General features: G+C 41.8%; 1 pseudogene; it reads right to left on the bottom strand.

Moving 5' to 3' along the window:
- Positions 1-10,174: 10,174 nt before the first annotated feature.
- Positions 10,175-11,359, bottom strand: LOC147885965 (uncharacterized; annotated as a pseudogene).
- Between the last annotated feature and the right edge of the window lie 251 nt (positions 11,360-11,610).

Genomic DNA, 11,610 nt, shown 5'->3' with positions numbered 1-11,610 from the left:
GATTAGAGAGGATGACCAGTGCGGACCATTGCAGAGGCAAGGCAGAGCTGTGCATTGGGGGATGGGAGAGAAGGGATTGGCTCGACGAGTTCCATGAGGCCAAGGCTCTCCCTTCAAGGGAAGCTGCACCCACGAGGCCATTTGGATCCAAGCATTTTTATTGGGTCCAAATGGCCATCGTTCACTCCATTCGCCACCTAAAAGCTCAAGCGTGGGACCCAAAGAGATGTCCCTTCTGCAATTCAAATGGGGCTTTTTACCCTGCATGGAAACAACTAGTTATTCCTCTATGCAGCACTAAACATGATAGGGGAAATGAAATTTTTGCCCTATGGCCAAGATGCAAACATGACATCTCATGTCGGACGATGGATTAAGGTCCTCGAACTTTTCACATGCAATTTAAAATGCCCAATGCATTGGGGCGAACATAGCTTCTGATAATAAGGAGAAGATGTTTTATTGGAATTTCGTAATTTTAGGATATAACTACACATTTTGATTTTAGAAAATTGAATTTTGCATGTAGCAATTCAAATATGGCACATCACACTTTGCATTATGTACAGAGCAGTTTGCATTATGCACATAGTAGCTCATAACCACATATTTGCAATTGGCACACTTCCTGTCCAAAATACATAAGACCAAGGAGTGCACCCATTCTTAGGGTTCATTTCAATTTGCATTTAGCACAAAGCAAAGTGAAATTTGCGCATAGCAATTTGAATTTGGCATATAGCACTTTGCATTTGGCTTATAGTACTTTGTATTTAGCACATAACCACACATTTGTATGGGGGGAGAGTTGGCACATTTTCTCTCCAAAAATTATAAGACCAAGGAGCGTGCCCTTCCTTGGGTTTAGTTTAATTTGCATTTAACACAAAGCAATTTGAATATTGCACATAGAAATTTGAATTTGGCACATAGCAATTTGCATTTGGCTGATAGTACTTTGCATTTAGCACATAACCACATAACTGTGTCACAGGGAGAGTTGGCACACTTCCTCTCTCAAAATTATAAGACCAAGGAATGTGCCCTTCCTTGGGTTTCATATAGATTTGCAGTTTGCACATAGCAATTTGAATTTGGTATACATCCCTTTGTAGTTGGCAATTACCATAGAGAAATTTGCATTTGCATTCAATAAATAGCAATTTCCATTCGTGTTATATGCAATTGACTAGTCTACTCAATTAAAAGGAAATCCAATATGAAAGAATTACTACAACGAAAACAGCGAGTCATTAAAAATGACAACAAGCCATGAGTCATCATTTGCAACAGACTATCTTCTTGCTTTACTTGGCCTAAATATTGTTCAATTTTAAAACGTTTTGGAAACCTTAAAGATAACTATTTTCATAACTTTTGCAAAATAAGCTTATTTTTAGAATTGATTTAGAAAATGTACATATCACAAATTCAGAATTGAAAAATGTCCACTATTCAACTCAAATTAGAAACTTGAAAAAGTGAAGATCAATGATAAGATCTAATATTCTATAAATCTTTTAATAATTCATGCATGTCTATGTAATGTATAATGCATTCATCAATAAGAATCAAAAAGACATGTTTTTTAATTCTAAAAGAAATGATCTATCAAAACAAAATATTGCTCACATTTCGCCATGAAATATTTGATAGCGAAAGTGAGAGAGAGAGAGAGAGAGAGAGAGAGAGAGAGAGAGAGAGGAGTGCACATGATATAGCTACCTGTACACTAAGTGTATTAACAATGAACATGAAGATATACATGTGAACCCCTTAGGGTTTACCCCTATGCCCTATATGGATAGTGCAATTTACACTATCTTTAACGCCCCCTCTTAAATTGGACTGGGTAAGTAGAGGGTGCATGTACAAGACCTTTTTGTGGATTTTGTTTGGTGCATGTGATAGCATCCAAAAATGAAAAGAAAATTGAAAAGAAATTAGAGTAGTATATGCGTATGTGAGCACAGTGACTACATAGCAGAAGCATGTACAATGAGTACAACTTACAAGATCTTGTACATATCGTAGATTTCCCCCTCTTAAGTTGTGGGTCATCCTTTGCCTTTGGGAATAAAACCCAGAAGATAGGCCAAAGGGAAGAGGAAGGAAATATGCAAAAGGGAAAGTCCACCTGGATCAAAAACTAGTCGATCAAAAGATGACTACGTGAAGGACTATGTGTATGGTTGCGTACTAAACACGTCAAAGCTGAACATGTCATGAGTCACTATGGACTATGCATCGGCTCTGTGGAAGAGGCATCCGGATGTGAGGCTAGTTGATGTGATCTGGTAGGTTGTGACATACAAGGGTGTCACCAACACAAAAGAACTGACAGCAATGTGCGAGGTATGCTGCAGTAGAATAATAATCTCTGTCAAATGATGCAGGGTCGTAGAAGACTGCATAGTCGATGCAGATTGAGTGATCCAAGGGCTGAGAATTTGGGGCCGAAGGTGCAGGTGTGATACGTTGCTCTATTGATGAAGAGGCCCGTAAAACTGACAAGGTATGGCAACCTATCAAATCTGTATGCTCAACTGTAATGAGCTGGAGGTTGTCTGATGGCTAAACATCCATCAGCATGGGATGTAGCATCTATCATAGGCTTGTTGTTGAGAAGGAGCTAACAGTGTAAAGGCTTAGAATCCTAAAAAATCATAAGATGTCCCTGAGGCATATGCAGTGCTGAACGTTGATGAAGGGACTGATCTGAAGTCGTGGATCCAACCACTGATCTGCATCAAGTATGGACTATATACGACAGCCATAAGTGCATGATGAAACACTCCATCTCCCTAGGTTGCACTGTTACTTTTCTTGCATCAAATATTTAAAAGCGAGTATTTTTATGTGTGTGCACAGTACCTGTTCACATTGTTGCGGTAGTATTAGTGTGTCCTTCCTACTTTGCCAAAACTTTGTGGAGTCAATAGTTACAAAGCCACTTGCATGGCGTTTGATTGTTGCATTAGGGCCTCTTTCCACCACGTCCTTAAACCACTTTACATCCAAAACATACACAAAGAAGCGTCGAAAGTCAAACATAATGATATCTTGGATTATGCCACAATAATCATCCATGACTCCATTGGCTCCCTCAAAGCTAGCAATGATGCTGCAATCTTGTGTGTTTCTCTTATCATCAATCCGTTGTGTTCGAAAATGCTTGCCCTCACACCATATAGCATTGAACATAGTGCACTACACCAAGAAAAAATCAATTAAATAAGCAATCTAAATTATAAAAACCTCCTAACTTATGCATAACATTCTATATACCGACCTTGCTCATGCATCCTCTAGCATACTCCCATTCTTCCATTGTGATATGCATCCCCTCGTCTTTCTCTGCTTTCTCCATTTCATCAAGTAGCCAATCCACATGAATATCCTTTGGAAGTGCTCTTAGACGCTGAGGGTATGGCACACGAGATCTGTGGTGTGTACGAAAGAGGGCCCTTTCTTCTTGTCTTCTTGCCTTTGCATCCTCGTATCTTGTCACCCATCTTTTCATCACATCACTATTAAGCACGCAAAAGAGGTTGATACTATTACGCAACTCCGTGTCTATTACTTTGTTGCATCCTCTTCCTTGAGGCACAATAGAGGTCATCCTTAGGTCTTCATCATCTCTCCATAGTCGTGGGAGAGAGCTATCCACATCAACAAGAAACTCAGAAATATATACAAGTGACTCTTGTACCAACCAACCCTCGGCCATGCTACCTTTGGGTCTTGCATTTTGTCTCACGAAGCCCTTCAAGGTCTTCATGAAGCGCTCAAGGAAGAACAACCATCGTGCATGTATAGTACCGCATATAGCAATCTCATCCACCAAATGCACTATGAGATGTAGTTGGCTTGTGAGAATAGAACGTGGAAATGTCTCCTCCACTAAACAAACCGCCTCCACTGACATAACTCGAGCATTCTCAAGCGTGGTGGGATCTATTTCCTTTGAGCTCACATACCTCACAAGCTCGCCCATCTTGTAAATACAATCTTTCACGTCCTTTGATGCACTACGTGAAATGCTAGTAGGTAGTATGAACTGAACCCGCGAGGAGGTGGTTGATTAGTTGCTTATAGCTATTCACTCACAAATTTGAAAGGAAAAAGATATTATGCATATAAAATACTTACTTGGAGCATCTTGTGCCAATCATGAGATTTCAAGCCATATAATTGCTCTACACCTCTTTTCTTGCTCTTTGTAAAGGCTCCCTTCAAACACCTCATGCATCCAATGGGAGTACGAATTGTAGTAATAGCGCGCTTCACCGTCGCCATCTCTAGCTTTGATAACATCCATGGTGCACGAGGTAAAAAAACACGCCCATTTGGTCTCTCTTGAGGCCAAGCTTCACGCATCCTCCCTGTGGTATGTAGATCCTCCCTTATGCCTGCCGAATCTCGTGTCCCATTCAAATGCTCCCAAATGGTAGATGCCACATTCTTGAAGATATGCATGGGATCGAGCAGGTGATTGATCTTGAGGTGGGACCAATATGGTAAACGATAAAAGATGGAGTATCTAAACAAAATAAAGTGTTAGCGTGCAATCCTCACTTTCAACCAATATAGCCAATCTTTACTTCTAGCCAATAGTTACAAATCCTTACCGGCTCATGCCAAGTGGTGGAGGAGTCGTGGAACCGCCCAAATTCTCATCCAATCTCCCGCGGTGAGTGATTGTGGGAGGACTTCACTCCAAGGGGCAACATATCTAGGATGATCAGGTGGGAGAAATCGATGGTGATTCTCATAGATGACCTTATTCAATGCGTCTGCCCGTGAGGCAACTAGCGAAGGACCACAAAACAGGACATGCATGGTAACCTGATGTAGTGAGACCTGAAACAATAGATGCAATTAAGAGTGGAAGGTGGGTTTAGGGTGCCACGTCCTTGCCTATTCATAATTAAAAAATGCAATGCTTACCTGAACACTCGCCATAGCCTGGGAAGTCATGCATCGTCCACATCAAGACTGCTTTGCAGTTGAAGTCTCGTGACGAGGGAGGCCTGCTCACATCATGCACCTCGATACCTCTCCAAAGTATCTCTAGCTCATCAATCAAAGGCTCCAAATAAACATCAGGGTTTTTGACTTTATGTTTCCCTGGAATTAGAAGGGACAGCATGACATGTCCTTTCTTAATAGCCATAGAGGGTGGAAGATTGTAATTCACCAATACCACTGGCCATACACTGTAAGACGTGCTTTTGAGACCAAATGGGTTCACACCATCCATACCCAATCCAAGTCTCAAGCTCCTAGGTTCTTCCTTGAAGCTTGGCCATGTGTCTTCAATATGCTTCCACGCAGGAGAGTCCGCGGGAGTTCTCCACTTGCCATCGGTTGATCGATGGGAGGAATGCCATGACATGAGCTCTGCAATAGATTTGCACTTGAACATATGTTGGATGCGAGGGATTATGGGAAAATGTCGCAATACCTTACGAGGCACGTCCAAGGTTTTGAGATCTGCTCTATATCTTGCCTCTCCACAAGTAGGACACTCTCTTGCATCCTTATGTAGTCCACGAAACAAAACGCAATCGTTGACACATGCATGGATGCGCTTGTAATCTAATCCTCCAAGAGAGGTCACATGTTGCCTTGCCATATCTCTTGAGGTCGGTAATTTATTCTCCCTTGGAAGCATTTTACACAATAGCCTGCACATGAAGACCATAAATGAGGAAAAGCATTCGAGTAATTGACCCACGCGCATAATTCATCATGTTTGCAAAATCGACTTTAAATTAAAGCTTACTTGAGTAATGCATTCAAACTTGCATTGCTCCATCCATAGATGGTTTGCAAGTTTAGTAACTCAAGGGAGGCACGTAGAACAGAGAATGTGCACCCCTCAAACAGTGGAGTCGATGCTGCGGTAAAAAGATCATCCTGCTCCATGCTATTATCCCTCCCTTGATGGACATATAAAGCCCGCACCATATCATCAAACACCTCCTCCTCCACGGCTTCATGAGGTAATGGTGGAGGGCTACTATCACCATCACTCCATGCATCCGTAACGGTCCCTCCTGAAGATCCCACCTCATATCGCCGACGCTTCGCCTCCTCACGACGGGCATAAGGTAACATGTGCGGGTGTGGCACTGCATCCTATATCAAATTAAAACGGGATCATTATAACTCAAACATATGAACACCCATAGGTATCTCAATCAACCTTAACTTACAAATCCTTACCCTGTTTACGGTCACATCCCATTCTCCATACTTTGAGATATGATTGAGCATAATCCTGCGTGCACGATACATGTTTCCTCGACATCGATCACACAGACATTTGATTTTTTGCTCCAACCACATTTCGCGATGGTGGATATGGAGGGATTCATCCTCACTGGAGCTGCTTGTTGAAGATGGAGACATCCTACAAACAAACAACCCACCAAATTTGCTCTTCTTCAAATGCTTAACTTAAAAACTCTGTGTCGCGTTTATCGCCGCGTCTATCGTCGCGTCTAATGTCGCGTCTACTTGCGCGTCTAAATGCCCGTCTACTCTGTGTATTTAAATGCGCCTGTAGACACGCTAATAGACGCGACTATAGACGCATCTACAGTTTTGTACTTTTTCACATCCACGAAACGCAGCATCTAGGTATGAGCGACACGTTCTTTTGTCGGGCGAAACGTCCTTTTTCACTTTTGAGTATTCTCGACTGTCGGAGCGCGTGTATACAGGCGTCTAAGGGCGCGTCTAAATGCGCGTCTACAGGCACGTCTATATGCACGTCTGGCTTGTTACAGACACACACAGATGCGTATATAGACGCTCAAACAAACGATCTGTTAAACGAAGTTTTAAACGAATTGTTAGATGCGCTTTTAGACACGCTGTTAGACGGATGTTTGGACAGGCTGTTAGATGCGCTTTTTAACGCACTGTTAGACGGCTGTTTTGACAGACTGTTAGACGCGGTGGTAGACGCGCTTTTACTTGAACTGTTAAACGCTCTGTTAGATGCGTTTATAGACGCGAAGATTAGACGGGTCTATAGACGCGCTCTGACAGAGCCTCTTTTTTTTTTTTCCCCTTTCTTCTCAGCTCCCAAAGTAATAGATTTGTTTATTTTTTTCCAGTTTAACATGTGGGGAGGAAGTGCTTCTAGCTCACCTGATCCGCGTGAATCGATATGGAAGGATTTATATAATATTTTAGGGCACCCTCCTAGTCCTGCGGAGTTATACGGGTACATGTGACGGGTACCCTTAACACTCCCCAGGAGTCGGCACTACAGACTCCGAGCCACCCCACACCGCCTGAGATCACCCCAGCGGAGTCTGCACAGCCGTCTTATGCCCCGTCTTATGCCCCTTCCCCCGTACCGTCTTATGCCCCTTCCCCCATGCCGTCTTATGTCCCTTCTGCCATCTCGTCTTATGCCCCTTCCCTCATGCCTTCAGGAGGTCCTTCTGCCTCAGCGAGCCATCGACGTACTCCCCAGCCATCGAGACTCGGTTCTCCAGCTACGAGTGGTCAGCGTAGTCCCGCGCAGTCCCCAGCCACGAGTGGCCAGCGTACGAGCTCGATACGACAGGGTGGCAGGCGTAGTAGCAGGGAGAGCGGTGGCAGATGCATGGCACAGTGCTTTGGGCCATGTGGTGGTGAGGCCGAGGATGATGATTCCGATGATTTAGACGTGTCTCTGGGTGATGGTACGATTTATTATGACATCACCCAGACAGGAGGCATCTTGATGGATGCGCGGGGGAAGGATGTAATGGCCTTCATGCGCTCTGTAATTGCTAACAATTACAGAGATTGCTTTATCCACTATAAAGACCACCCAAAGAGGTTGGCTGATGAGACCCTTGCTACTGTTCGCTCTAGGTATCCTAACCCCCCCAATCGCCAGTTCACAGATAAATGGGGGAAGTCAAAGATTTATACGATACTTAGCAATAAAAGATCTTCCCTTAAGAGGCAGGCACTAGCGGAGCTTGCCAGACTTGAGGCAGGTCAACCTCCAAGGGGCCCGCCCCACACCGCTCAGAAGCGTGAGTGGAAGAAGGCAATGAAGTCAGCGAGGGAGGAGCCCAGTCTGTAGCACGTGGAGGCACGGAGGATCCAGATGGAGGAGTATGGGAGCGCGCATTTTGGAGCAGGGGGTGTTGAATCATGGGAGGCCCAATTTGTAAGTATCGATCTCAAATTATATTGCTTATGTAGTTTATTAGGAGGTTGGTTGTTTCTTTGTACTAATCCCTCCACAAAGTGTATCGCGGTCATGCAGCTTGAGATCGTGGGCAGATACCCTACTCCAGTGGAGACAGCCTACCGCCGCCACCATCGCAGAGGAGATACATGGAGGCACTTCTATGATGACGGGTTGATGACTAAGGAGCAGTATACCCGAGCGACTGGATAGGCCCCCCAGGTATTTGAAAGTAATTAAATAATGCCAAAATTATAAGTAAAGATTTGATTTTTCATACATTAATATATGTTGTCCCTTGTTTACAGGGCACCCTTGCACAAGACGACGAGGAAGACGAGGAAGGAGGTGCAGAAGGGAGCGCAGAAGGCAGCGCAGAAGGGAGCGTGGAAGGCAGCGAGGATTAGTCGTAGAAGTAGTGCTACTATTCTTTTTTGTACTTAAAGCCATTGGCTTGGCTTCGTGCCTCTTGTATATAGACTCCTCTTATTTTTTGTACTTGAAGCCACATGACATGGCTTAGCTTCCTTATTTTTTGTACTTGGAGCCACATGACGTGGCTTAGCTTTGTGCTATATGTATATACAAGCACTTTTTGAGCTTTCAATTTTATTGCGTTTTGGAGTTGTAATATTTTATTTGGAATTGTAATTAAAATGAGGTTGGCTGTAAGAATTGAATTACAGAATGTGGATATGGGATTCTTGTAACTATATAGCATACACAACATACACAGTATTCTGTAAAATTTAAAAAAAAAAAAGGCCTATCAGTGCGTTTACAAACGCGTTTATATTCGCGTCTGTCTGTTCATTTGCGTCTATACGTGCGTCTATCAAAGCATTTATATGCGCGTCTATTTACGCGTGTATGAGCATGTCTATACACGCGTAAGTCTGATATATAGACGCGCTAATAGACGCAGGTCTCCTGATGCACAAATAGACGCGCCCGTAAGTTTTTTATTTAGTTCATGAAACGCGTCTGTGCACGCGTCTATGGGTGCTTTGTCTTGTTGTGTATGCCTGCTAAATTACCACTCGTATGCCTGAACTTTTTGCAAATGCCTGGTCTCTCAAACACATTTGTATGAGTTGGTTTCGTGGCAAAATTATATGTCCCTTGAGATCTTAATCTGGATGGAGAGTGAAAACCAATCGTTGCAAACTCACATGCCCAAGAAAGTCGATCAAGTTTGTATCCATGGATGTTGGGTTTAGTCCTGCAAGTAAGATTCTATTAAAAAATGCCACAAAAGTGTAAGCAAAAGAAAAGAAAGAGCTAAATAAGAGAAAAAGTAGAAATAGTACCATATGATCATCTGATTCACCATGTTAAGTTCTGTGAAGGCTTTTTGAGTAGCCGTAATTTGATCATGAGCATGAAAAAATATGAGTTCCCATGAATCACAAGTTGTCACTTTCTGAAAAGTTTGAATGACTCTTTTGTAAGCACTTACTCCATACTTCACATCATCATTGACTGAGTTTGGAGCTTTGAAACCGTATGGAGCATCAGCGATTGCTAAAGTATAAGGACGAGTTGTCACAAATGTGTCCATCTCCTCTACTCATCCTTCATGTGTAAACCAAGAACATTTTGAATTGTTTGTTCTTGCTCTCTTCTTTTCCTCTCTATTCGACAATGAGACAAAAACTATTCAAAGGGTTGAGGAATTTCCGTCAACTTAACACGAGGGTCTCGATTCTGCATTTCATAGACATTAAGTAAGACCCAAGGTACTTGAAACTTAAAATGGTATCAAAGAGTTCACATTTTAAAATGTAAATCATAACATTTGACAAGAATTGTGTTCGTTAAGCCTTAAAAATGAAATATTGATCTTAGAATCTCACATATGACCTTAAGCTAAAACCTAGAATACAAAGTCCATCTTGATGAGACTAGAAGTGGATTCTGGAATTGAAAGAGTGTTCATGTGATTGAGATGTGACCTCAAGATGAAAACTAGAAGAAGAACCTTACAAACGTGGAGGTAGGATTATGGAATCTACTTAGACATTTTTCAAAAAGAAATAAGAATCTCTCAAGCTCCTTTGGGTTGCTTGAATCAGGATGGTATTTCCTCTAACTTCATCCCAATCACTACAACTCAACTTTTCTATCATAATTCTTTGCATGTGCATATAAAATTTTTGCCTACAAAGACAAAACTACGATTATTAAGAAGCTAAAAGCAAGTTCTTGAGTGAGAACAATTATTATAACATTTGAATGAATGAGCAAAGTAAGAAAATATACCTTTCAAATTCTTCTCCCATCTCCTCTAAGGAGATGTTTCCAGCCTTTACACATGCTAGAACTCTTACTATTAGGGATGTATCACGAATTCCTTGCAAAGATCTTCAAGGAGTTATCTTCATATCTTTAGGAAGAGGCTTTATGGCTCCATCTACCTTGGCTTTCCCACGAGAGCTAGAAGGAGCGTTCAACATCTTTTTCCCTTTCAACTTTCCTTGCTCCCATAAATAAAGAATCTCTTCTTGCAGGTTCCAGACATCCCCATCACGAAATGCCAATTGAAAATAATTATCATAATGCTTGATGTTAGGCTTTTTGGTGAACACCAGTTGCATTATTCTTGTGTACTTGTAGACCACATCCCTCACAAAGTGTGACTCGAAATTTATCATCAGCAATCCAGCCTTCACTTTGTTGCTTGTCCCATTCATTATGAAAGAATCTAATTTTTTGAATGAAAGTCATCTATAAGCGATAATATGAGTCGACATTGTGATCCATGAATAATATTGTACACTACTTGTCAGTCAAACCCATATAAATCCAACAAATTGCTGTCTTATAACTATCAATGTGGTCATATTCTAGACAAAGTTCTGTTTTTGCAAGCAATTCTTGGGTTCCACCTAGAACATAATACTTGTAAGAATGAGACTTTATCCGTGAGTTCTTTTTAGGACATTGATCCCTATCCACCAAAACAAGTAGTGGTAGCACCATGGTTGTAGGTTTTGATTTCACTTTTCTCTTGAGGTTGGAAACATGCACTTCATTGATACGTCGTAGATGAAGTGGCCTTTTTTCAATTTTGGGATCATTGGGAGGTAGTTCAATCCAATTGACAGGTAGCTCACAAAGTAAAGGATCAACGATCTTTGTCTTCTTACACATCTCTTGGGTAGCATTATATGAATTCTCACCTTGTGGAGCTGATAGGGGTGCACCTAGACCTGAGGGCACAATCTCAGCTTCACTTAACACTAGTTTGATAGAAGGACATAAAAATGTTCTAGGACACTTTTATGTCCTGTCAATTTAGTAACTTCCTAGATTTATTCAAAAGCATGAATAAGGTATTTTGAGGTTTTGATTATTTTCCATAATATCTTATATATTGAAAAAAACATGAAATTATTATGGAT

This window comes from Dipteris shenzhenensis, chromosome 25, assembly GCF_047967505.1.
Source record: "Dipteris shenzhenensis isolate YYH24624 ecotype China chromosome 25, Dip_SZ_1.0, whole genome shotgun sequence".
In the NCBI taxonomy this organism is placed as follows: Eukaryota; Viridiplantae; Streptophyta; class Polypodiopsida; order Gleicheniales; family Dipteridaceae; genus Dipteris; species Dipteris shenzhenensis.
The sequence above is the reverse complement of the archived record's forward strand: the minus strand, read 5'-3'. Positions and strand labels throughout refer to the sequence as shown.